The sequence below is a fragment of the Maniola hyperantus genome, chromosome 10 (assembly GCF_902806685.2).
Source record: "Maniola hyperantus chromosome 10, iAphHyp1.2, whole genome shotgun sequence".
NCBI classification, from domain to species: Eukaryota; Metazoa; Arthropoda; class Insecta; order Lepidoptera; family Nymphalidae; genus Maniola; species Maniola hyperantus.
This window is the reverse complement of record NC_048545.1, coordinates 4,128,234-4,153,155: the sequence shown is the minus strand read 5'-3', so window position 1 is coordinate 4,153,155 and position 24,922 is coordinate 4,128,234. Positions and strand designations below refer to the sequence as shown.

At 37.6% G+C, this 24,922-nt stretch overlaps 2 protein-coding genes across 3 annotated transcripts in view; one reads left to right on the top strand and one right to left on the bottom strand.

The window, feature by feature from the left end:
• Positions 1 to 24,922, top strand: part of RpL15 (ribosomal protein L15) — a 410,749-nt gene that overhangs the window by 309,570 nt on the left and 76,257 nt on the right. The gene's annotated exons all lie outside the window — the stretch shown is intronic.
• Positions 1 to 24,922, bottom strand: part of LOC117985966 (chaoptin) — a 59,856-nt gene that overhangs the window by 22,879 nt on the left and 12,055 nt on the right. The window contains exon 1 of one of the 2 annotated variants that reach the window (XM_069501133.1): positions 14,487 to 14,509. The exons of the other annotated variant lie outside the window; for it this stretch is intronic. The gene's annotated coding sequence lies outside the window, so the exon portion shown is untranslated. Of the gene's footprint in view, positions 1 to 14,486; positions 14,510 to 24,922 lie in introns of those variants that run through there. 2 annotated transcript variants of the gene reach the window in all.

The following is a 24,922-nucleotide window of genomic DNA, read 5'->3' as shown; positions in this document are numbered from 1 at the left end:
CCAATCACAAGAAAGCATTCTCCCCTGTCCCCCGCCAACATTTTACGATTTTGTTTTCATGCAAAACCTTATTTATACATATATGTGTATTCTTGAGGTTGAATTCTCTGTGGTGGAGACCCATCATTTATCTATGGTTCCGAGATAATTTATTAATAGAAGGTATTTCTTCATGGGTTTTTGATCTATTTTTCTAAGTTTGTAAGTTTGATGTAGGGGTAAATTCGGAATTAATAATCCGATTCTAAAAATTCTTTCACTGATAAACATAGCTAAATCATACCGGAGGCTGACTTAAACTACTTTCATCCCGGAAAATAAAAAAGTTCCCACGGGATTTTTAAGAACCTAAATCCTAGTGGACAAAGCTACCAGCATGAAGCGTCATCTACTTCAAAATAAACAATCACTACCCCTATTATAAATGTGTTTGTTTGTTGTTTGTCCTTCAATTACGTTGCAACGTAAGTAAGACCTGGAAAGGGACACAGGCTACTTTTTATCCCGGAAAATCAAAGAAAAATCTAAATCCACGCGTACGAAGTCTCGGGCATCACATACTAGTCAATAATTATTGCTAGTTGATACCACATTGCTACCAATTAATTATTAACTGATCAATATGTTGTAGATATTAATAATTGTACTATACAAACAGTTACAGTAAACATTATAGACTATATATCGCGATATCTAACATTAGTTTAGATTCATGTTTGCCAATTAATATCTGACCATCGGACCATTGTTTGACGCGATTATTGCTTTAGAGAAACACGGTATGATACACCGATACCTCACAAAATAGGTACATATTATTTACCTGTAGGGTTGCCAGAGCTCAGATCAAATTTCTTGCCTGTCTTTACGAAACAAAAAGTGCACAATCATATTCATTTGAAGAAATATTGACACCGATTCCGTTATCTTTGTCTAAACTAAAAGAGTAGTCAGTAGTGCTCAGTAGTCGGCTGGCGCGGATGGGTCGATGATGATGATGATTAAATGCATGTTTCACACCGGAGCATCCTCAGGATCTATATAATAGGTATAGTACGCGACAGGTCGAGATGGCAATCGGGGTACGAGGCGGGGGGTCGCACACCCGCATATAACCCGCGCTATCTCGTACCGGGTCAACGCAGGGGTTGTGCGGATGTATGGGGCGTCCGTACTGATGCTCCATTTATAATTATTATTATCTCTCTTTCTCTCATAAAACGAAAGCAAATCTGCAAATAATGGGTCGCTTCACACTCGTGATCGTGATTATCATCAGAGCACGGTTCTTCGCCCGATACGGTGACATCGAATCATTTTTCTTTCTTAGGCCTTTGTTACGAACGAAATCGGAGGGCAAAACAAATCTATTGTTCTTTTTTTGAACTGCAAAAGTTTATACGTTTGTTTAACTAACCATCGACCCAGCCTTGGGAAATAAAAAGGGAGTTATGATATTTACAAACTATCTTGATTTTGTTGTTTTAACCTTAAAACCGTAAGTTTACGTACCTGCCTATACCTGTTCTTTTGTAACTCCAAAAAATGAGGTTTCATTGACTTAGCGTGACGTAGGCATAATATTGTGGTGTAATAGCATATTCAAAATGGTGAATACGACAAACATACAGAATAAATATAGGTAGGTATGATATTTTAAGAAAATCGGCCAAGTGTATGTCGGACTCACACACGAAGGGTTCCGTACCATTGTACAAGGTATACCTAACTTTGGGGTGTCAGCCAGGTAACCTCCCAGTGTGCCGTAGTGTAGCAGTATTGAGGCCGGTGCACCCCTGGTAGCATGGCTAGTAATTTCTCTTCGGGGATGATATTGTTGGCTATGGCAGAGATTATATAATATTATATTATCTCTGGCTATGGCTACCTGGCAGGGGGGAGGTTTCTCTGTGTATCCCTCTGACTAGCAGAGGGCACAGTGGACGAGGCGAAGGATGGGACGCGGGCGATAAAAAAAAGGTGTACTTAACATTTGTATAGTGCAACACTGCAAGATAATGACAATAGCGTAATTTTGAGGTACGAAACCCTAAAAAACAAATATCAACTCCATATCAAGGGCGACGACCAGTAACTACTCAGTGGCGACGACATTTTGCTAAATTGAACTGTATAGGTATACTAGGTCACTATAAGAAACAGACCATAACACCTCAAACCAAGAAAACAATAAAAGCCTTCAAGTAAGTCGTATTCCGTTTCAACCTTGACTCCATTGTACGATTGACACCGTGACTCCTGCTAGTCAATTCACTAAGCTAATTGTCATTTGAAATACCATCAAAATCCGTTCTATTTTTTTGCTACGCAGCTATAATGCAAGGTTGTTAAATACCAATCGGACTTAAAATCTTGCCTTCATGGACAAAAAAGACACAAAAATAAACGTGATCCTGAATAGACAAAAAAATTTTTCGGTTATGCAAAGTTTTATTTGCTTACATAGGTATTATGCGTACAAAATGACTTCTTACGCGCCATTTTAACTTTGTGTTAATTGGTATGTCAAAAGTACGATTTTAGTCCTTATTTTAAAGGTGAACCGTACTTTTGACATGAAAATTCACCAACAGAGTTAAAATCACGCGTGAGAATCATTTTGTACGGACTATATGCGTGTATTAACAACCCCTGTTCCTTTAAGCCTTGGGCCACAAAAACAATTCTCTTACTGACATATCAACTTCAGCTCAAACCGCTCTAAAAATTATATCACGCAAAGTCGCGGGTAAAAGCTAGTTTACTAATAATCCTGATTATGAAAATGAAGCGTATTCATACTATGCGAATGGCTAAAAATGCAACGACACTTTAGTGTGGATTACCTCTTAGCGCTTAGTCGTTTTTTGTTAAACACTTATACCTAATGCCCTCAAACAGTTATCCCAGACATCCCGTGTCGTCCATTCTAGGGCGCATCTATGCGTGTTAATTACAAGGCCCAGCTTCTGAGCCCGTTGCTTCTGAGAAGTGCCTGTCCTCGGCCACATGAGCTTAAAAACTCGACTAACACCATACCGTTACGACGGCCTTCGGTACTGTTATGAATACCTACTTACGATACACCAATGCGGAGATAAATAATGAATTAAGCTTATATGGTACATTCTTTTAGCGAGAATTTTTATTTTCTTATAGCTTGTATATTTTTCTACAAAAAAGCTACATGTTTTAAGTGTGTTTAATCTTCTTCTTCTAAATATATAAAACGAAAAGGTGACTGACTGACTGATCTATCAACGCACAGCTCAAACTACTGGACAAATCGGGCAATTTGGCATGCAGATAGATGCCATGACGTAGACATCCGCTAAGAAAGGATTTATGAAAATTCAACTCCTAAGGGGTTAAAATAGGGGTACGAAATTTGTGTATTCCACGCGGACGCATAAACTAGTATTTCAATAAAATTGTTGGTTAGGCAATTAATTAATGTCACGTTCTTTGACGGTAGGTAAAGGGAAAACATTGTGAGGAAATCTGCGCGCGTGAGGGTTCTCCATAATGTTCTCAAAAGTGTGTGAAGTCTAGGCCAATAAGCACTTGGCCAGCGTTATGAACTTAGACCGTCGGCGTCGATGCGTTAAGATGATCAAGTGCAAAGCTATATTATAGTAGATTCTAGATAGGTACGATAACAGTTCAATCTGTAAGATTCAAAGTTAGGATCAATCGGATTTCAATTTTTTGGGAACTTTGTCCACTCTACCGTTTCAGGCATGCATTCAGGATTATTTGCGATGTTTTCCATCACCGCTTAAGCAATTGATATTTTAATTGCTTGGAACTTTTTTTTCTGTGCGAAAAGTTAAAAGTACGTGCTCGGCATCAATTCCTTGACCCACCCAATGCGAGGCCAAAGTACTTATATAGCCACTAGTGACTAGACTATCACCCGCTTTTTGCATTTATTGGTTTCTTTTCGATTAAGATACTTCATGACTTTTACCAAAGCTGATTTTAAGGTGGAAATTAATCTCAAGTCACACAGTTAATGATTCGGAAAATGTAGGAAAATAATATTCCACATGGACAAAGACGCGTGTAACAACCAGTCTTTAATAAAGGTTCTGTTTTTTTATATTCAAAGTATTAACAAAACAGAGGCAGCTATTCTCTTTTATTTTATGTTATCTATATAGAGAACACCGTTTTAGGAATATTAAAAAACATAAAAAGTTCACCGACCCCGCGATCACATAAACAGGAATAGTTGAACAAAAACGGCTAATTCTGTGTATAGACCGTTCACTATAACTTGACCCCTAACTTTATGTTGGCACCATTATTCATCATCATCATCATCATCATCATCATCATCAACCAATAGACGTCCACTGCTGGACATAGGTCTCTTGTAGGGACTTCCACACGCCACTGTCTTGCGCCGCCTGAATCCAGCGGCTCCCTGCGACTCGTCTGATGTCGTCCGTCTACCTAGTGGGGGGTCCTCCAACACTGCGTCTTCCGGTGCGAGGTCGCCATTCTAGCACCTTGGGACCCCAACGTCTATCGGTTGGCACCATTGCAAATCACTAATTTCCATCGACATAGGAGGTAATAATCACGAAGTAGTACATAAAAATTCTTTGCTAAGGAATAAAGCTAACAAAGCAATAGTGCCAACATAAAATTAGGCATTGAGTTACAGTAAACGGATAATAACTTTTCGGTTCGAACAATAACAACAATTACTCAGGGTGGCAATCGTGAGTTGTGACCCCGTTTAGCGCATGTGACCGTATCTTATTCGTACCACTATTGTGTTTAGGAATATTAAAAAACATAAAAGTTCACAGACCCCACGTTCGGTGTGATAAGTCAGGAACAGTTGGACGGCGAATTCGGTGTACCTTTTCGGTTAGAACGGTAACAACAATTACTCAGGCTGGTGATCGTGAGTCGTCGTGACCCCGTTTAGCGCATCTGGTCATAACCGTAACTTACTCGCACCACTATTGTGTTTCATTAGGTAATGAGTATCTTGTTATGAAAATTGAATTGAAAAGGTAACTTCTCGCTAAAATTCAAAAGACGCACTGGCTGGTACGCGGCTGATAGTTTAGTGACTACTAGCTATCTGCATGCCAAATTTCAGCCTGATCCGTCCAGAAATTTGAGCTGTTCGTTGATAGATCAGTCAGTCAGTCAGTCTGTCACTCAGTCAGTCACCTTTTCCTTTTATATATTTAGAGAAATCCCACACAACTCTTGAGAAGGACACCCCCCCCCCCCCCCCCAGTCACCAACCTACCGTTTAAGAATCCTACTTTATGATCCAGGTACACTTGATCGGTTTTTTAAAAATCCCGACGAAACTCTTTGATTTTCGACAGACAGACACACTTTTCAATTATAATATTATTAGTGTGCTAGACATTACCAGTCTGACTGTAGCAGTTGACTGGTCACGTCTGTCGGAAGTCTGATGGACGTCGGAGTCGAAAATTCGTCGAATGTAATAAGACCACGTCTCAGTAAACGAAGCGTAGAGTGCCCCTTAATCCAAGTCGGTGGAGCCGAAGTGATGATATCAGGAAAATCTCGAAAGTGGATAAAAGTGGAGTAGGTAAGCTATATTGGATCAATACATAGATGTAGGTATCTAAATAAATAAATAGAAAAGTCCCGAGTCACTGACTGATTGACTCATCAACGGCCCAGCCCAAACAATTGCTATTAGAAACCTAAAATTTTGCACTTATAGGTACATACCCTATATCCTAATGTAGATAAATAAGTCCGGATTTTTCGTTTGCACGAGCGAAACAGCGGGTAGTCTCTGTGTGTTCGATTAAAGTATAAAAAGCGCAGATTAGCTTATACCTGCTTCAGATCAATGTCCCTAAATTAAGTGTTTTAGATATTTATAAATACAGCTAGTTGCTACGAATTAAGCAATCGAGGCCATTCAACGGTAACATTATGACGAGTCGGTGAAAACAAGAGTAATTTTAACTCAGTATTTATATAGGGGCTCTGGAGTAACTTTAACTCTGCGTTGATATATTATCATGATGAGCGATGCAGATTACGGCATTTTGTTATTACGGCAGCTTGTTATTGCACGCGTCTATACACGCGCCTTTTGTGACAGGTGCATCTCGGTGGGGGTTGAATTTTGAAAAATCCTTTCTTAGCGGATGTTTACAACATAATAGCTATTTGCATGCCCAGGTCGATCCATTGAGCTGTGCGTTAAAAGATCAGTCAGTCAGTCAGTCAGTTTGACGCAAACGTCGAAGACATCTATCCAGACCGTTGCTTTGGCAACGGTTTCCAATAATTCTGGCCAAATTTATTTCCCGGCTCGGTGGATTTACGGCCGTGGTCAGAATGCTTACCCGAGGCATTTTGTTGGCTTTTTATTGCCACTTTGTTACCTTACGTATCTACCCGTGTCCCTTCAAATTGACCCCTTGACATATTCTCTAAATCTTGGTTGAAGAATTCCTGTACAGAATGCTCATCTAGCTTTCGACGCTGCTCGAACTTGTAGACGGAAAGGTCTGCGCAAATTGGCGAAGGGAACGGTAGAAGATTTTTTTATTGGTCTGCACATATTAGGTTTTTTTTACTATGTGTTTGGACATAGGACAAACCATATTTCAATTGTAGCAATGTTATAATATAGTCTTTGACACGCTGAACTCTATGACGAAAGCAACGATTCCTCATTTATCAAAATCTAATGAACAATTATTGATGAACCAACCAACATATAAATGCTAAACTTGATGAACCAACAAACACATAAATGTTAAACCTTGATTAACCAACAGACATAAATGCTAAACCTGATGAACCAACAAACATATTATAAATGCTAAACCTGATGAACCAACAAACACATAAACGCTAAACCTGATGAACCAACAAACATATAAACGCTAAACCTGAATGAATCCAACAAACACATAAATGCTGAAACTTGATGAATCAACAAACACATAAACGCTGAACCTTGATGAACTAACAAACACATAAATGTTCCACCTTGATGAACCAACAGACACATAAATGCTAAACCTGATAAACCAAGAAACACATAAATGCTAAACATCTTTACCTAGGTTCTACGCAGTAGCTAGGTAAGTACACATACTTCCGTCCCGTTATGTCAGTATACTGAACATTTCCTGAGTCCTACTAGTAGTCACGTTCACTTCAATATTTGAAGTGCAATAAACGTAAACTTTATGAGTTTTAACGCGGATGGAAAACGTTTCTAGTATGGGGATTGTGCGTGACCCGTGGGAATATAATATTCTTTAAAGCTATAAACACAGTTATACAAATTGTGCAGTAATAATAGTTTAGTAGAAAAACGAGCCTTTCCAAGTCATTTAACAGACATTCACGGTCGTAACAACCGAAGAATATTATGCCAGGTATAATACCTAGTAATTGACCTCATGGGTTTTACTTCCATTCATTCACATAAAACTTATGTAGGTTTTTTTTTCATATCTACCACTCATTGTCACAAATAATTTGCCAACCTATTTAGCTTGTATTTTCTTTCTTCAGCTTTGCAACCCGCTGAGCTATGTTACTCTACTTCTCCTACGGATCTTCTCATTACTGATTTGATAACGCACCTATGACAACATATTATGCGTTTGAAACGTCTCCATGTACAAAGACCGTTCATATTATCACCTACTTATCAAAGTAATGAGTCACAACTAACAAGCAGTTACAAGTTTAGTAGTTTAATTTCATGTTAGTTTAAGTTTTGACATAACCAGATGTAAAAACCGGTACAATATTATTAAATTATCATTGTCACGAACGCATTCCAATCTCATTACACAAGTAACGAAATTTGCGTTGTGCGTTACCAGAGAGAACTGTGAACAGTACTACACAATTTGATATAGTTTCGAATTATTTTAAAACTGTACACTGTTGACCTTTATTGGGTAACCTTTACTGACTTTGAATTCTTTTGTTGTAAACTTTTTTGTATATAAACTTTGATTAGTGCACAGCAAAACAGATGAAAACATAGCATAATATTCATTTTTTATAATCATAAGTGGGGTGTTTAACAATATTCTCATTGTCATGTAAGTCTCATGTAACTCATTGTTCCACACTGAATGATAGCCACCGAGCTCATTTGACATTGGTTGGTGTGTTAATATTTTGCGCATAGTGAAGCGCCACAATTAAGGGTGTATACGCGTGGATGAAACGCCAATACGAGAAATTTTCACGTGCGAACTAAATAACGCGCATGATTTTCCGCAAGGTTTAATCTATCATCAGGCAAGATAATAATAGTCAAGCGCAAACCTATCATTCAGCAGCTTCAAGATTAAGTATACCTTCACTGGAAGGTGCCGAAATTGAATTCAAGATATCCATCGCCACATATTTCATCGGATTTTAAAGCCTTAAGATATTTGCGAGATATCGGAGTGCTGACACTGATAAAACGAGAACATCGGACGTCTACAATTTATGTCCGGAAATAAAATCCGCGAGTTGAATATCTAGGAAATCGTAAAACTTGATAAAATTTTAAAAAACCGGCCAAGTACTAGGCAGACTCGCGCACCGACAGTTCCGTACTACAATCAAAAATTATTATGCCTAAAAATAAATAAAAATCTGTTTTAGAATGCACAGGTAAAGAGCCCTTTCATATTATGATACCCCACTTGGTATAGTAATCTTACTTTGAAAATTGAAAACACTATATTTTTTCATGAACACGTTCAATTTTTTTTTTTTTGTGATGTGACCACAAACTCACGGTTTTAGAATTTTCCCCCTTATGTGTGCTATAAAGGGGTATGGGTTTAATTTTATATTAAACCCATACCCCTTTGGTTCCTCCACAGCATCGTATTGGAAAGCTAAATCGCTTGGCGGTAAGGATTTGTCAGTAGGGTGGAAACTATGTAGCAACCCTAACTACAAGGCCGGCGACCTACCGAAGTGGGATGGAAAAAAAAATTAAATTCATGATCATCATCATCGTCATGATCAACCCATCGCCGGCTCACTTCTGAGCACGGGTTTCCTCTCAGTAAGAGCGTTTGGCCTTAGTCCAAGTGCGGATTGGCAGACTTGACACTACTTTGAGAACATTATGGAGAACTCTCAGGCTGCAGGTTTCCTCACAATGTTTTCCTTCACCGTTAAAGCAAGTGGTTTTTTTAAAACTTACATAACACAGAAAAGTTAGAGGCGCGTGCCCGGGATCGAACCCGCGACCTTCCGAATATGAAGCGGACGTCCTAACAACTAGGCTATCACGGCTTTTTCTTATTATTATTATTTAAAGACGTTATTTGGTAAGTGGCACTACTGATAAAAGCCCTGACACTGATAAAATAATGCCAGTCGAGAGCTGCAGAAAATCTACAATTTATGTCCTGAAATAAAATACGTGTTGAATACAAAATATTGAAGTAAAGTTCAATATTTTATTAGATTTCTTCGCGAATTTGGTCTTTAAAGAATTTCACCTATCTATAAAATTTTCATTTTCCAAGCACTCTATTTGGTACCAAATTATCCTTTAGTAGGTACTCTAAAATTATTACCTTGATATAAAGCGATTTGCGAATCATTGTAACCAGTACCTAGATAGTAGCGGATTTTTATTGCTATTAGCTCGCTATATCAATAGTAAAATTATCAGTCAATAGAAAACGATTATGATCATCTTTGACTATTTAATATTTACGCATAAACCTATGATTTAAAAAAAATTACTCGTGAGAGCCGTTACGGACTCATCTTATACAAGTTAATCACAAAAATATTTCTCCAAGAGGTATAAGTAGATTATAATCTATCAAACAACTTACACCTACGTACTTACTTACGTAGCAAACTTGGACAAAATTCGAACCCTGATACTTTTGAGATAAGCGTCATCAATGATCAAACATATCTAGACGAGGCTGACTTCGCGAATTGATAGGTATCCATAAAAATAAAAAATGACTTTCGGGATCTATCAATACAGATAAGTAATCCTGTCGGGAGCTGTTAAACGTCAATGGTAAAATTTATCTCCTCACGTAATTTATGATTCGATAAAGTCAAAATAATTTACCGTAAATCTTCTTATTGAGCAATAATTCATGTCATTTTTTTAAGTTAGAAAAATAAAGCTCTTATTTTTACCCAAAGCCCAAAAGGAGGGTTGTGTGTGTGACCTGTATGTAATATGTATGTATAGTCCGCAACAGGCCGAGATGGCAATCGGGGCATGAGGCGGGGGGACGCCCCGCACACCCGCACGTCATTCACCCGCGCTCGCCCGCACCGGGTTAGTGCGGGGGCTGTGTGCCATGCGGATGTGGGGGGCGTTCCCTCCCCGACTGGCATCTCGACCTGTCGCGTACCTAATATATGTATGTCCGTTCCTATGTCCGCTCGTAACTACTCAACGGCTCAACCGATTTTGACAAATGATACGTCATTCGATCCGGCTTGATGGCGCGAGTGTCACTGGGTAGGTAGATACAATAAAGAATTCTTAAAAATCAAAATGTTGGATTTTATGTGCTTTAATGCGCGATACAGTGCATACCGCAGTCGGGAGTTTTTTTTCAACATTTTAAAATACTTGTTCTCAATTTTGTTAGCGGGCACGATGAATGACCTGAGCATTTTTGACCTGCAACTTTTTGCAGATATCTCTCCAACTATATTCTAGAAAACACTAGGCGGCTGAGGCGGAGAGACGACATCAAACGTGTCGCAGGGAGTCGCTGAATTGAGGCAGCGCAAAACCGTGGCGTGCAGAAGTCCCTACAAGAGACTTATGTCCAGCGGTGGACGTCTATCCGTTTATGATAATGCTAATAATTATGTTTAAATAGCAGAAGTGCTAAAAGTCGCATAGATACTGTTTAGCCATACAACTTAACTGAAAAATAAATAGAGGAATAGATCAAACATTTTAATATTATACATAGATCCTCTTTGAGTAAACTTATAAAGCAACCTGTACTAACTTATTTGTTGTGCAAAGATTATTTGTGCGCCTTTAAAAAAAATTTCTTTGCCAACGTTTTGTAAACTCTTTTTTCTATTAGGTATCTGTTTATTTTGTTATAAATCTTTCATCCTTTGAAATATTATAGGCCACGTAATTCATAAGAAATTGGAGTTTATTTAGGATCAATATTGATGTTCATTTGGTTACATTGCGTTTAGGAGTAAAATTTTGATACCGTTGGGGCTGTTATAAAACGTTCCCTCTAGTAGTAGTAGACTAAGACTAGACTACTTAGACTATTACTTTTACTTACTATTACAATTTATTCCGTTTAAAATTAATAATTAAATTACTTACTTTACTTAAATTAATGTTAATTTGTTAGCAGATGTTTTATTGTTTTTCCTAGAAACATTTTATTGATGCTAATATTAGCAAGAATATAAAAAAAATTAAAAACACATCAAAGACGATATGCAAGAGAGATTTGAACCCAAAATCTTTGATCGTATGATAAACGGTTACACCACAAGGCCAAACGTGCGTTAATACGACTGACTGAATCCGTAGCGTAATTAATATTATTCCCATTGCTTTAGCTACAAATTATAAAAAGACAATTTTAGCGCAACGCGATCTGCACCGACTAAACTGATTTTGCTTAGGTATGTGTGCATTGAGAGTAGCTGTAACTTCGATATTTACGTGTGCTTTATGTGTGTTTTTGTGTGCATTACGCGACACTGGACGGGTGCATAGCTAGGTAATTATGTTGCTGTTTGTACAACGCTTGCAATCAAGTTATACAAAGCTTGTCGTAGCTTGCTAAGCATATATCTGCTTGTGCTTGCTAGAAATAAAAAGATTTTTATTCAAACTAACTCACATACTTCATCCGCGTAAACCCCGTGGTATTTCCGGGTTAAAAATTAGCCTATGTTACTCTCCAGGTCTTTAATTATTATAGACATGCAAGAAATAACGTCTATACGTTGTATTATTTGAGGATGAACTAATAAACAAACAACTTGAATTTATAATATGGATGGTAGTTTTGATTCTTCAAATGCGAAATGTAAGCGCGATAAATACAAATTTTGCAGATTTCGTTATTATTCTAGCTACAGAGCATTTTTTGAAGTAGGTAAACATCATAAAACCAAACTGCCTATCAAAAAACATTTTTATCGATAACTCAATAGACATTAACGAATTGGGAAGTGTTCGCAAACTTCGCCAATATCGTTACGAAAACTCCAGCGAAATTCCCTGATAAGCGATTTATAATCATAGCGGCAACTTGAAGCACTTCCGAGGGAATTAACTGTAACCTTAAAGTGAAATGGGCGCGGAAATTCCAAGAAAATCTTTTAAACTTATTTTGTAGCACGAAAATAGAGCAACTTTACCATTTTTTGTAACTTCACAACCCACATTATAAATGTAAAAGTGTGTTTGTTTGTTGGTTTGGCCTTTAATCACGCCGCAACGGAGAAATGGATCGGCATGATATTTTGCATGGTTATAATTAAGACCTGGACAATGACAAAGGCTAGGTACCTTTAATTACGAAAAATCAAAGAGTTCTAACGAAATCCACGCGGATGAAGTTGCGTGCATTAGCTAATAATAATGTAGTCCCCATCGAATTTAGGCCACAAGGACTGTCTTTGTCCCGGTGGCAAAAAAAATCTACAGAGATTAGCTACATCTGCTCGAGATATAATAAGTATTATGCACTTATTGCACAAGTTTTTTCGCAAACGGTCTATTCCATATTATAATTACTCTCTATTCCATTACTCTCCAAAGTCCAATGCGACGTAATCTGCCCCGACTCACGAGGCCTAAAATTTATTACATAGAAATCGAAGGTTTGACGAACTGAGACTCTCGGCATCGTGAGGATTGCCTAAACCCAGTGATATGATTATACTACTATAATAAGTCAATGCCTAAACCTATCTCGGTTTGCTGACACGTTTCAGCTTTGGACACAGTCATACGCTGAACATGCCTTCTTGCCTTCAGATTCACCTGTCTGAATATCGAATCGAGTTCTAGCAAACCATATGGATTTTTAATTTTTATCAAAATTGGATTATTTTCGTGATGCACACAAACAGAAAACTGTTACAATTTTATCAAACTCAGTCATTTACACCTGAAGATGTTTGAATCGAATCTCAATAGACCTAGATGAATAAATGAGCTAATTTATAACCTTCAAGATCATTGAATACATTAATTATGCGGCGCGGGCTTGGAAAGTTATTTGAGAGGTTTCTTATTTCTCTTCCTCGAATTATAATTTTCTTTTCAATGGCTTTATTATGAGAGCTATTTTCGGGAAACGTTTTCAAGAGGCATCACAGACGAACATACAATACATACAGACTCTCGATAGAGTTTTATTCTTGTTTTATTATTATTTTATGTTTGACTACCTCATTTGCTAGCTTAATTTAAAACACCTACTTACTTTTTCAATTGATTTCTGAGGCTGAGCTGAGGTTTCAGTTCACCCACAACATGCTGTAGTAAATTGTTACATTGATTATGTGACTGACTGACTGACTGACTGACTGATCTATCAACGCACAGCTCAAACTACTGGACAAATCGGGCAATTTGGCATGCAGATAGATGCCATGACGTAGACATCCGCTAAGAAAGGATTTTTAAAAATTCAACCCGTAAGGAGGTGAAATAGGGGTTTGAAATATGTGTAGTCCACGCGGACGAAGTCGCGGGCATAAGCTTGTTAGGCATATTATGATTATAATTTTTATACAGATATATTTTGAAAAGGGCAACTCTTCAGTTTCTTGCCGGTACTTCACAGTGAAATCTACCTTCTAAATCGGTGCTAGACGTAGGATAAGGACCCCCGTTGTCCTACATACATGATATAAATAAACTTCGATTTTTTGAGTAATTCTAACAATAGCTCAAGTCAATTGAATTTTTTAGGGTCTTGGTTGTGATTTGATGAGGGATGATACTGATTACTTGCTCCTTAGTGTTAATTGATTGTACCTGAAAGATATAAGTAAACACATTTATATTGGAAATCGAATATCGAACTAGATTGTGGCCGACGACGTTCACGCTCTAACAAAGTTGTTAATTAGTATGATTGGCTATTCTATCTATATACACGAAGTTGCGTGTTTTAGTTTCCATTACGGTAGTCATTAAAATAAGAACAATATATCAAGCCGTCGCCCGTCAGTGGTATAGTGGCATAACCCATACTTTTTCTAAAATAAAATTTTAATTAAATCTCCATTTATTCTTCGAGATTTACATAATTATGTATTTTAGATTCAAGAAAAGTAGGGCACTTATTCTTAAGTTTCACAAAAAAACATATTTAAAAAACGCCTATTTTAGTCTTCTTTGTTTATTTATTCATGTCTGTACCTACCACTTAGCAGTAACTTAAAACTGAAACATTTTACTTACGAAACGACGTGCACATAAAACAACTTACAGTAGATGTAGAGATTTCTTTCCAGCAGCCCTAAAATGTAAGAAAATTAAATTTAGATAATGCTGAGTTTCTATACCTATAAGTAAGCCATTTTGGACGTTAATAGTGCCAACTAGATTTCAGTAATATACCTTTATTTAGCAAAGCTAACACTCTGTGTTCGTGTTTATTATGGCAAAGATATTATACTTAAAATATAAACATTCGGTAATATATATTTATCCTGAAGCTATAGATAGATAGATAGAAATACTTTATAATTATTATTATTTTTTTTTAAATATTACAATAAAACTTAAAGCTAGCCTTATCTAATTACTATATAAATCATGACCGCGTGGAATGGTGCCAAGAATACTGGCTGCATTTCCGCGCTGGACAGCCAGGCTGATCCGTTGCGCAAAAAATGAGCCAGCCCTTCTGCAGATGAGGCTATTAATCGCGGTGAAATGTCTCGTAAAAAAATTTAGCACTAAGACTCGGCACAAAAATGTAACTCTCTATAAGAGAGGCATACTTGCGCTGCTTGCCGTTTTCAGCTGTATTTAATAATACTTTATTGCATACAAAAATATTACATAACATTACAAAAACAAAGATATATATTTTATCAAAGATGTACACTGTAGTAAATAAAATTAGCTCTTGGTAAATAAAAAGCTCCTGTTTACTACTGAAAAATATTAGAAATATTGTGTTCTGGGGTTATTCACTTTCGCGCACGACCGACTGATTATATTGTTTCCTATCAATAAACGATGCGTTTAATGAGCTTTTTCACTTCATAATGAGTTTTGAAATATTAAAACTAATTTATCACACCACATCCTATATAGACCTATAGTACTATCTTGTACCTACCTATCTATACGTACTTACAATAATTAATGTTTTTTTTGGTATTTTTGTACCTAATCACCGGCAAAGGCGTGCCGCCAAGAGATTTAAGCATTCCAAAACGATGCCGTGTACAAACCAAAGGGGCATGGGCTTAATAACAACTACCATACCCCTTCCAGGTAAGCCGTTCCATTTTAGACTGCATCATCACTTACCACCAGTTGAGAATTCAGTCATGGGCTAACTTATACAGTATGCGGCCAAAAGTGATGAACATCAATCTTTAGAAGGAGACAGCAGATTTGTAGAGCACTGTCTCGGTCGATAAGAATGACAAAGCGACATATGGGTATGAGTGACAGAGACAACGCTCTACAAAGATGAAATGTCACTCTAAAGGCCGATGTTCATCACTTTTAGCCGCCTACTGTATCTGAATTTAAAAAACCGTACTGTAATCTGAATCACTGAATTTAAAAAAAACTCGATATGATTGGTTCTGAGTCTGACAAATATTGGCAAGTCGACATACCTATTTGGTGCGCGCTCATTCGAGTCAACAACTCAAGAGTTACTGCGAGTTACGTAGGAGGTGGGCGACCTCGAATCTTGACTTGAGCTTGACAAAGATTTTTGTTGCGCGAATACTTGAGCGAATTATGAATGCCATTGAAAGCTTTTATCAACTCTATTCACAAGTTAAGTAGTATGACTATGATAGTCGTGGTAGAGATGTATAAATACATAATCGCCTGGACTAGTAGGTACCTACCTACGTCACAAAAGATATAGTACTAACGTATACTCCTACGTTTTATTTCGGAAAATTGCAATTTTTAATTAACAATGTTCAACCAATTTATACCATACTAGCTAATGGCCGCGACTTCGTACGCGTGGATTTAGATTTTTAAAAATCTTGTGGAAACTCTTTGATTTCCGGGATAAAAGCCTATGTCCTTCCACGGAATGCAAGCTATCGCTGTACCAAATTTCGTCACAATCGGTTGAACGGATGGTCTGTGAAAGGCGAGCAGACAGACAGACAGACACACTTTCGCATTTATAATATTAGTATGGATAGTAATTAGTATGGGTATGGATTATCACTAGTACTACCCATATTATAAATGCGAAAGTGTGTTTGTTTGTTGGTTTATCGGTTTGTTGGTTTGTCCTTCAATCACGTCGCAACGGAGCAATGGATTGACATGAATTTTTTTGCATGGGGATAGTTAAAGGCCTGGACATAGGCTACTTTTTATCCCTGAAATTCAAAGAGTTCCCACGAGATTTTTAACAGCCAAATCCACGCGTACGAAGTCGTGAGCATCAGCTAGTTCAAAATAAAACATGGCCTATACATGGGATCTGAGAATACTACGTCCTATAATGATGTCTTGCCATCAGCACATTATATACGAGTAGGTTCCCGCTGCACCATTTAGCAATCACACTCTTTCTGTACATAAACGTTAGATAACGCACGTGTGACTAAACACACAATATTTTCTCTCTAAAAAGCATAGAAAGTGTTCGCTTTCACTTTATTTGCGCATAAATAATTACTCCCTACTTCACGCAACAGTTTTTTACGTTTCAACTACTCAATAAATACGACATATAAATTAATTAATTTATTAACACAAATCGTGGGAGTTATTGCATAATACAATATCTGCATAGCTTTATTATTCTATTGCCTATGGTGGGTGTGAAATTGAATTAATAAATAACTAATTATTAAAAATTCGAATTGCTTAAACTTGTAACGACCAAAATTATTAACGATCTTATCTGTAATCCATACTATCCATACTAATATTATAAATGCGAAAGTATGTCTGTCTATCTGTCTGCTAGCTTAACGAAATTTGGTACAGAGATAGCTTGCATCCCGTGGAAGGACATAGGCTACTTTTTATCCCGGAAAATCAAAGAGTTCCCACGGGATTTTTAAAAACCTAAATCCACGCGAACGAAGTCGCGGGCATCATCTAGTGTATCTATAAGTTACGTAGCAACGTTGTTATTTGTTAAAAGTTGTATGGCCTTTTTTTATAAATAACGTAGCTAACTTATCGCAACATTACAAATAGGCTGATTATTTCAGTCGTAAGAATAATATGATAAAAACGACTGACGTTACTGATGTCATCCGAAATTCTGTCGCACATTACGATCGACCGGTGGCCCTACCGCGGTTGTTTGACAGCTACAATGTCACGATCGCAATCATCTCTGATTGGTTAATCCTCGCTCACTATTGGCCACAATGCATTGTTGCAACAAGAATCGCACAAATTCAGCCAATCAGAACAATTGAGATTGTAATAATGATTGATGCAGATTTTAGACAATCGCCCTACGGTTCTCAGTAGTAAGCCGGCGATGACAGTGGGTTGATGATGATGATGATGATATTTCTTGCGAGGCGTGCGGTTCGTGTGGTCACTACCCAAAACAATATACAATGCTACCACCATACCACCATACTTCATCTTTATAATAATGATCAGTTTTAGAATACTGCGTTATCAATACACGGGCTGGGTCGTGCTGCGGCCAGTCAATTGGCAGTATTATAAATATTAAGCTCCCGGAAGAAGCAGATCAGTACGGTCTTGCATAAATTACTTCATAAACACACGGAACGGAATTACAATCCTAATTCGGACATGTGCCCGGTGTAAAATAAATCATGCCTTATATTGTAGAGTGGACGTCAAAACCTTATCACAAAACAGTCACTCAAAGTAATAGACTCTCACCGTACAAAATTGTACTGTTCTACTTTTTGCCTTATTGTCACCAGACGATTCGATGTCATTGTTCTTGCGTACCATTGTATCAGGCGGAAAAACAGTTTCTAGGAAAATAATACAAGATTTTCCGCCCACGCTCACAAAAAGCCCTGGTGTTTAAGGCTCTATCAGACAAAAGGCGCGATAGTAGCGTTGCTTCATGCTGATACGCTCGTACGATTAGTATGGGCTGTAACAATAAAACCCGGATGGCAGCGTGGCCTTGCTTTGTTCACTTTTGAAATAAGGACTAAATTCGTACTTTTGACATAAAACTTGACACATAAAGCTAAGATGGCGCGTGAGGCGTCTTAATTTTAATACACTTGACGAATTTCCATACTGTCAAGTATACGGCGCTGGCTTCATACAGTTCTTATTATTCCACTACATATTCTAGTATTATAAAAAATCGTATTCATAATAAGCACGCTAAAAACGTTGCTGGAACGCATTGTGTCTGATACAGCCATAACACTTAGCGAGATTGCCACCGCTATATATTTATCTTTATTTATCTTTAGAGCTCTTAATTTAATGAAAGAATATAAAAATTGCGTTAGGCTCGACAATCCTCGGGGGAAAAATGGGTTATCTTTATGCGAGGAGTGGCAATAATGTGTCACGTCAAGAGACAGGCGGATTTTTGCGTTTTGTCTCGCATATTTTCCGCTGGATTTACGTTTTATCCATTAGTAACGAAATGCCCTAGCTACTCTTATACCCGAGGCCCGATTATGTACACAATGTTGTATCCGCTGCGGCTGACAATGTTGAGGCTCCTAGAATGACTAGTATGCTAAAGTGCCTAGTGTCCAGTACCCGTAGTACAAGATTTTACGTCTCACCAAACCAAACCAAATTCGAGAGTCGAAATACTTGGTGAGACGTAAAATCTTGTACTACGGGTACTGTTACGTCCGGATCTAATTTTCAATCTAATACCTGCAAATGAGATAAACTTTGAGACAAATATTCTACGGAGAATATCAAAAGACTAGACGACGAAGATAGTTTAGTCACTAACAGCTGATAAATTTATATAGGTAGGTATAGAACTTTTTCAAAGAATTGAAATACGATTTAGCAAATGCTTAAAATTTAAGTTTTTATGTCGTTGCAATATTGGGAAATATTCTAAAAGTCATCAGCATTTGGTACCGGGACATGAAAATTGAAATTCTTAACTCACGAAATGTGGTCTACGTCAAAACAAACCATTAGTGTTGTGTATATTTTTTGTTGTATAAGAAATAAATAAATTGCAAAGTATGTAAATTTAGTTATAATTTCACGAAAGAGCATTAGATGCAGATAAATATCGTACTGCTAGATTCACGTGATTAGTCAGAGTATGCCCGATTAGATTACCCACATAGGTATCATATTGTCATTTATTGGTTGACGTAGGTATCGGCAGTTTTTGCATAGGCTCAAATCTAGTTCAAATCGTTTCCACAAAAAATAAACCACTGCTGGTTTAAATTTTCTCTATTTAATATTGAAATAGGCTTGAAACTTCCACTGTCCTATGTCAAAGCTAACTGACATCCAGTACTTATGTGAGTTAAGTGGCTGAGCCGGACGTCGCATCGCGTCGGCCAGATTGACGTCACTTAGTGCCAGCTGTTCTGACTCCCTAACCCTACTGAAGCTTAGCAGACTTGATGTCTATTCTTAAATTTTAATTAATAACACGTCAAACAGGACTAAATCAATTTAAATATTTGCAACTTTTAAATTAATGTACCTAAACAAACCAATTCTATTAGTGGTCAAGGTCAAATTAACATTCCTTTTTATTAAAAAAAAAGAGCTCTCAGCTCTGCCACCTTATTATAGTGCTTATTTAAAAGTCTTTCATTTTTTAATAGTAGGTATCAATGCTCAATGATATTTTCTTCTACGAGTGAAAACCTACGAGTAACTCCAGAAGGTGTAAAGCGCCGGTCAAATAGCGTCGCTTGCGCTATTACGCTTAGGTACTTATTTTGTTTATCTTTTAAGTCAGCTAAGGAAAACTAAACTATTCCTATAGTACGCGACAGGTCGAAATGGCATTCGAGGAGGAAACGCCCCGCACATCCGCATAGCCACCGCGCTAAACCGGTGCAGGCGAGCGCGGGTGACGTGCGGGTGTGCGGGACGTCCCCCGCCTCATACCCCGATTGCCATCTCGACCTGTCGCATACTGTCGCAACTATGCCACGACATTATTTCCACCAGCATTTAATATTTTTAGTTGGAAGGTCACACGAGTATCTGTCAACATAATATTGCAACAACATAATATAGATATTTTGTATTATTGATATATACACTTAGCGAACTGTGAAACACTTATTATTCACAATCCGCACCAATTGCGCAACGCGTTCAAACTTGAACTCTGCTATCTGATTGCCATTCACAAGTTGCTTGTATTTATTTTCTAGCTACACTTATTTTGTACCTGCTAAGTACTAAAGTATGCACAGTAGATATAGACGTGAATAAACACCTACTAAGAATTTTTGCTTGTCAAAAAAAGCGTGTAAGCGGCGTTCTGCGTAAAGTCAAGGAAGTGTTCATTTAGGGAGATAATTGGTAATGTATTTATTCGAATACAATGAACGAAACTTTATTTTTCTTTTATTACAAAATCGTAGTAGCTTCGTAGGGTTAGAGACTCCACTTTGAATTGCAACGAGACAGCGTGCAACAACCCTATGATAAATCTGTGACTACAACATAACCTAACAACTCAACACAGGTCAAACAGACAGATCATCGACAGAAGAAACGTTAAAGTGTTCAATTGTTGAAAAATATTATGATCAACAATAAATATTTAAATCTACTATCTATAGATACAAAAGTATTAGGTAACTAACTAAACCATAACGTTACCTACGTTATGGTTTAGTTCCCCTACCAAGAAAGAATTTTCAGAAGTTCTACGCTAGTAATGAAATAAAACTTTTGAACTGGAGTTTTTTTAACATCCTGGCACGCGACAATATTTTAAATGAGTTTAACTCAAAGAAAAGAGCGGAACTGTTTATACAGGTGCATCCTGTTTATCGTAAATCTTAACTAGTAGTTCTGTTATGATGGAATGTGAATATGAAATGTAGTCTTGTTGAGACATTACTGATGGTAATCGCTTAGTCGCACGCAAGCGACAATGTATTGATAACATCTGTTCGTGAGAAAAAATATGCAATAATGTGACTTTCATTTGAATTCAAGGCTCGTTTTATGTAGAGATCAAATCATAAGGGTTTAACTAACTTGGCCGAGGGAAATCTAAAGATAACATAAAGATTTATAAAAGTTTAGGAAACATAGTTATGTAAGGAAACAATCTCGATTCACGTTGAGTAACTCTGGGGTTTTAGAACTTTAGATAGGTACTACTTATTACTAAACTAAGAGCCAGCGCATGGCAGACCTTCGTCCCCAACACAGAGGAGCGATCAGCTACTATTAAGTCTGGATCATGGTGGCTTTAGGAGATAACAGGTAATAAAGGTGTAAAAAAATCTTATGTAGTAAAAGGTCTATTTTTTATATTTTCTTCGGAATGGTATTAGAAATCACGTCACGCATTGCCAGACACTTAGAATCAGGCAACTTCTGCTAGACACCCTTAAACTTTAATAAATTTGGTTCCACCAATCAGATTATTTTGTCACGTCAATTTTCGATAATCTGATTGGTGGAATCCACACTATGCGTCCGAGCACACTGTGCGATTTCATAGTAATGATTGTGAATACGGGTGTAAGTGTCTGGCAATGGCCGTCACACCTTCACATTTATAATATTAAAATGGATAAGGTACTATTTAAAAAAGAAATACGAAGTTCTTAGCCTAGACATGAGTAGGTACGACACGTAGCATTTCTTGTGAAGGATTTGCCGATTTATTAAACGTCGTCCGCCTTCACGGCTGCCGAAAATGGCTGACGTTGACGAATCGAAGGAACTACCCTCCGAGCTACTTGCCGACACAAAAGATTTTATTGTTAGTTGCAGATTGAGTACGTTTGCAACTGCCTTGTGAATCGAAGGAACTACCCTCCGAGCTACTTGCCGACACAAAAGATTTTATTGTTAGTTGCAGATTGAGTACGTTTGCAACTGCCTTGTGAATCGAAGGAACTACCCTCCGAGCTACTTGCCGACACAAAATATTAGGTATATTGTTAGTTGCAGATTGAGTACGTTTGCAACTGCCTTGTGACTCGTAGGAAGGCAAGGCTAGCTTATTCGACTGCGAATCATCTCTTTCCATTTAAAAACACTGAAACACGTATTTCTCCATTTTAACCAAAAGCATAAATACTTATTTATTTTCATAGACCTAACTTGAAAAATGACCGACTTTCATACAAACTTTCATGCCCTATTTATTCCCCGGGAGGAATTTTCAAAAATCTTTTCTTCGTGGGCGCCTAGCGTACTTCAGTTATAATAATTTAGGTTTATCCACAGAATATTTCCAACATCAATGGGTTTTCACTACCTACCCATATTATTATAAATGCTAAAGTGTATTTGTTTGTTGGTTTTTGGTTTGTCCTTCAATCACGGACGGATGCAATGGAGCAACGGATCGACATGATTTGGCATGGATACAGTTAAAGACCTGGAGAGTTGCATAAGTTACTTTTTATCCCGGAAAATCAGAATTCCCACATTTCAAGGGTGACAAAAGGAACACTTATAGGATCAGTACGTTGTCTGTCTGTCAAGAAACCTACAGGGACCTAGAATCATAAAATTTGGCAGGTAGGTAGGTCTTATAGCAGACATTAAGGAAAAAATCTGAAAACCGTGAATTTGTGGTAACATCACAAAAAATCAAAATGTGTTTGGACCAAATATGTACAACTTTTAAAGTAAGATTACTATACCAAGTGAGGTATCATATGAAAGGGCTTTACCTGTACATTCTTAAACAGATTTTTATTTATTTTTATGCATACTTAATGGTTTTTGATTTATCGCAAAATGACGAAAAAATACGAAAAAGTATGGAACCCTCGTTGCCTTGTTGATGCGAGGTCGGTTTTTTTAGTCTAAATCCACACGGTTGTAGTCGCGGGCATCAGCTAGACTTCCATAAAATGTTTCAAAATTCTGCTGTAACATAATCATTTATGAAACTTTTATTTGAAATTGCGTAAATTCGCCGATTTATGTAGAAGTAGGTACGTCGTCGTTCGCCTATTACAGTACAGCTACTTTATATAAAAGACTGACATTGAAGAATGAAGGGAACTATACAAGAAATTGTCGACACAAGGGATTTTACTTACAGGCGAAAGCCGTTTTTAGTACTTACTATAGTTTTTGAGGGTTTACGGACGGTCTTTAAGCGGAAGTTGGATGAAATAAAAATGCACCAATGTAAGTGTAACGCTGTGGGGACATGCCGCCACACACTGCTTTAATTTTATAAACGATACATCGCGACGGCCGCCCGACCATGCACCGCGTAACTAGTTTTGTCGTAGGTACTAATGACTATCGCAAAATATAAAATTCAATCGTACGGTCAGCTTTGCTTTCGGTCGGCCGGCAAGTACATTTTGTATGGAAATAATATATGTGTATTTATTTAGATTTAAGGTTTAGATTAATATAAATATTTATAAGTATTATCTATAAGTTTAATGATAAGTTTTAGTTATAAGTTATAATGATAAATTTTAGTAATAGGTTTTAATTATAATAATAATTTACTTTAAGTTAATTTGGATGTTATTATAATATGTAGTTAGTTAGTAGTAATTAGTAGAATATGTCGCCTACACCACCACCCCCCAGAGACCGTCAAGGGCGATAAAAATTTGTAAACTTGACTTGGCGGCCAGAACGAGTTTGATAGCCTTTAAGGTTGCATTTTTCCTGTGGCTGATCATCTTCGTTTGGAGTGGAGTCGCTTTTATCGGTCAGTAAGTAAGCTGGTTTAAGACGGTCTATGGAGACCGTTACCTGCTTGCCATTGACCAGCAAAGTGTAAACTTTTTCATTCCGAGATAATATTTTGTACGGCCCTGTGTAGGCAGGTTGTAACGAACCACGTGATGCGTCATCTCGAATGAAGGCATGATCCGTGGTCGCCAGGTCTTTAAAAACAAATATTTTGTTTCTGCCATGGCGTGAAGCTGGCACGGGCCGTAAATTCTCGGCAAAAGAACGTAGGCGGGCTGTAAAATCTGTAATGTCGGTTGTACCATCTGCAGAGGAGTGAAAAAATTCTCCCGGCAGCCTCAAAGGTTCGCCATATAATAGCTCGGCCGAAGAAGCTTTCAGATCTTCCTTAAAAGCACTTCTTATTCCAAGAAGTACCCAAGGTAAAGACTCAGTCCACTTGTTGTTTGCATGACAGACAATAGATGCTTTGAGTTGTCTGTGAAAGCGTTCGACCAAGCCATTACAAGAAGGGTGGTATGCTGTTGTCCTTTTATGCTCGAATCCAGCTATCTTTGCCAGATAGCTGAACAGAGCTGACTCGAATTGGCGGCCGCGGTCTGTGACGACAGACTCTGGGCTGCCAAAGCGCGATATCCAACCCGATAGCAATGCCTTTGCCACTGTTTCAGCTGTAATATTCGTTATTGGTATGACTTCCGCCCATCTAGTGAAACGGTCTACTGCAGTCAGACAATAACGGTAACCTTCTGAAGGCGGTAAGGGCCCAACTATGTCTATGTGAATATTTTTGAAACGTGCGCGAGGCAAATTGTATGTGCCTAAAGGCGCGGACACGTGTCGGCTTATTTTTGCACGTTGGCAAGA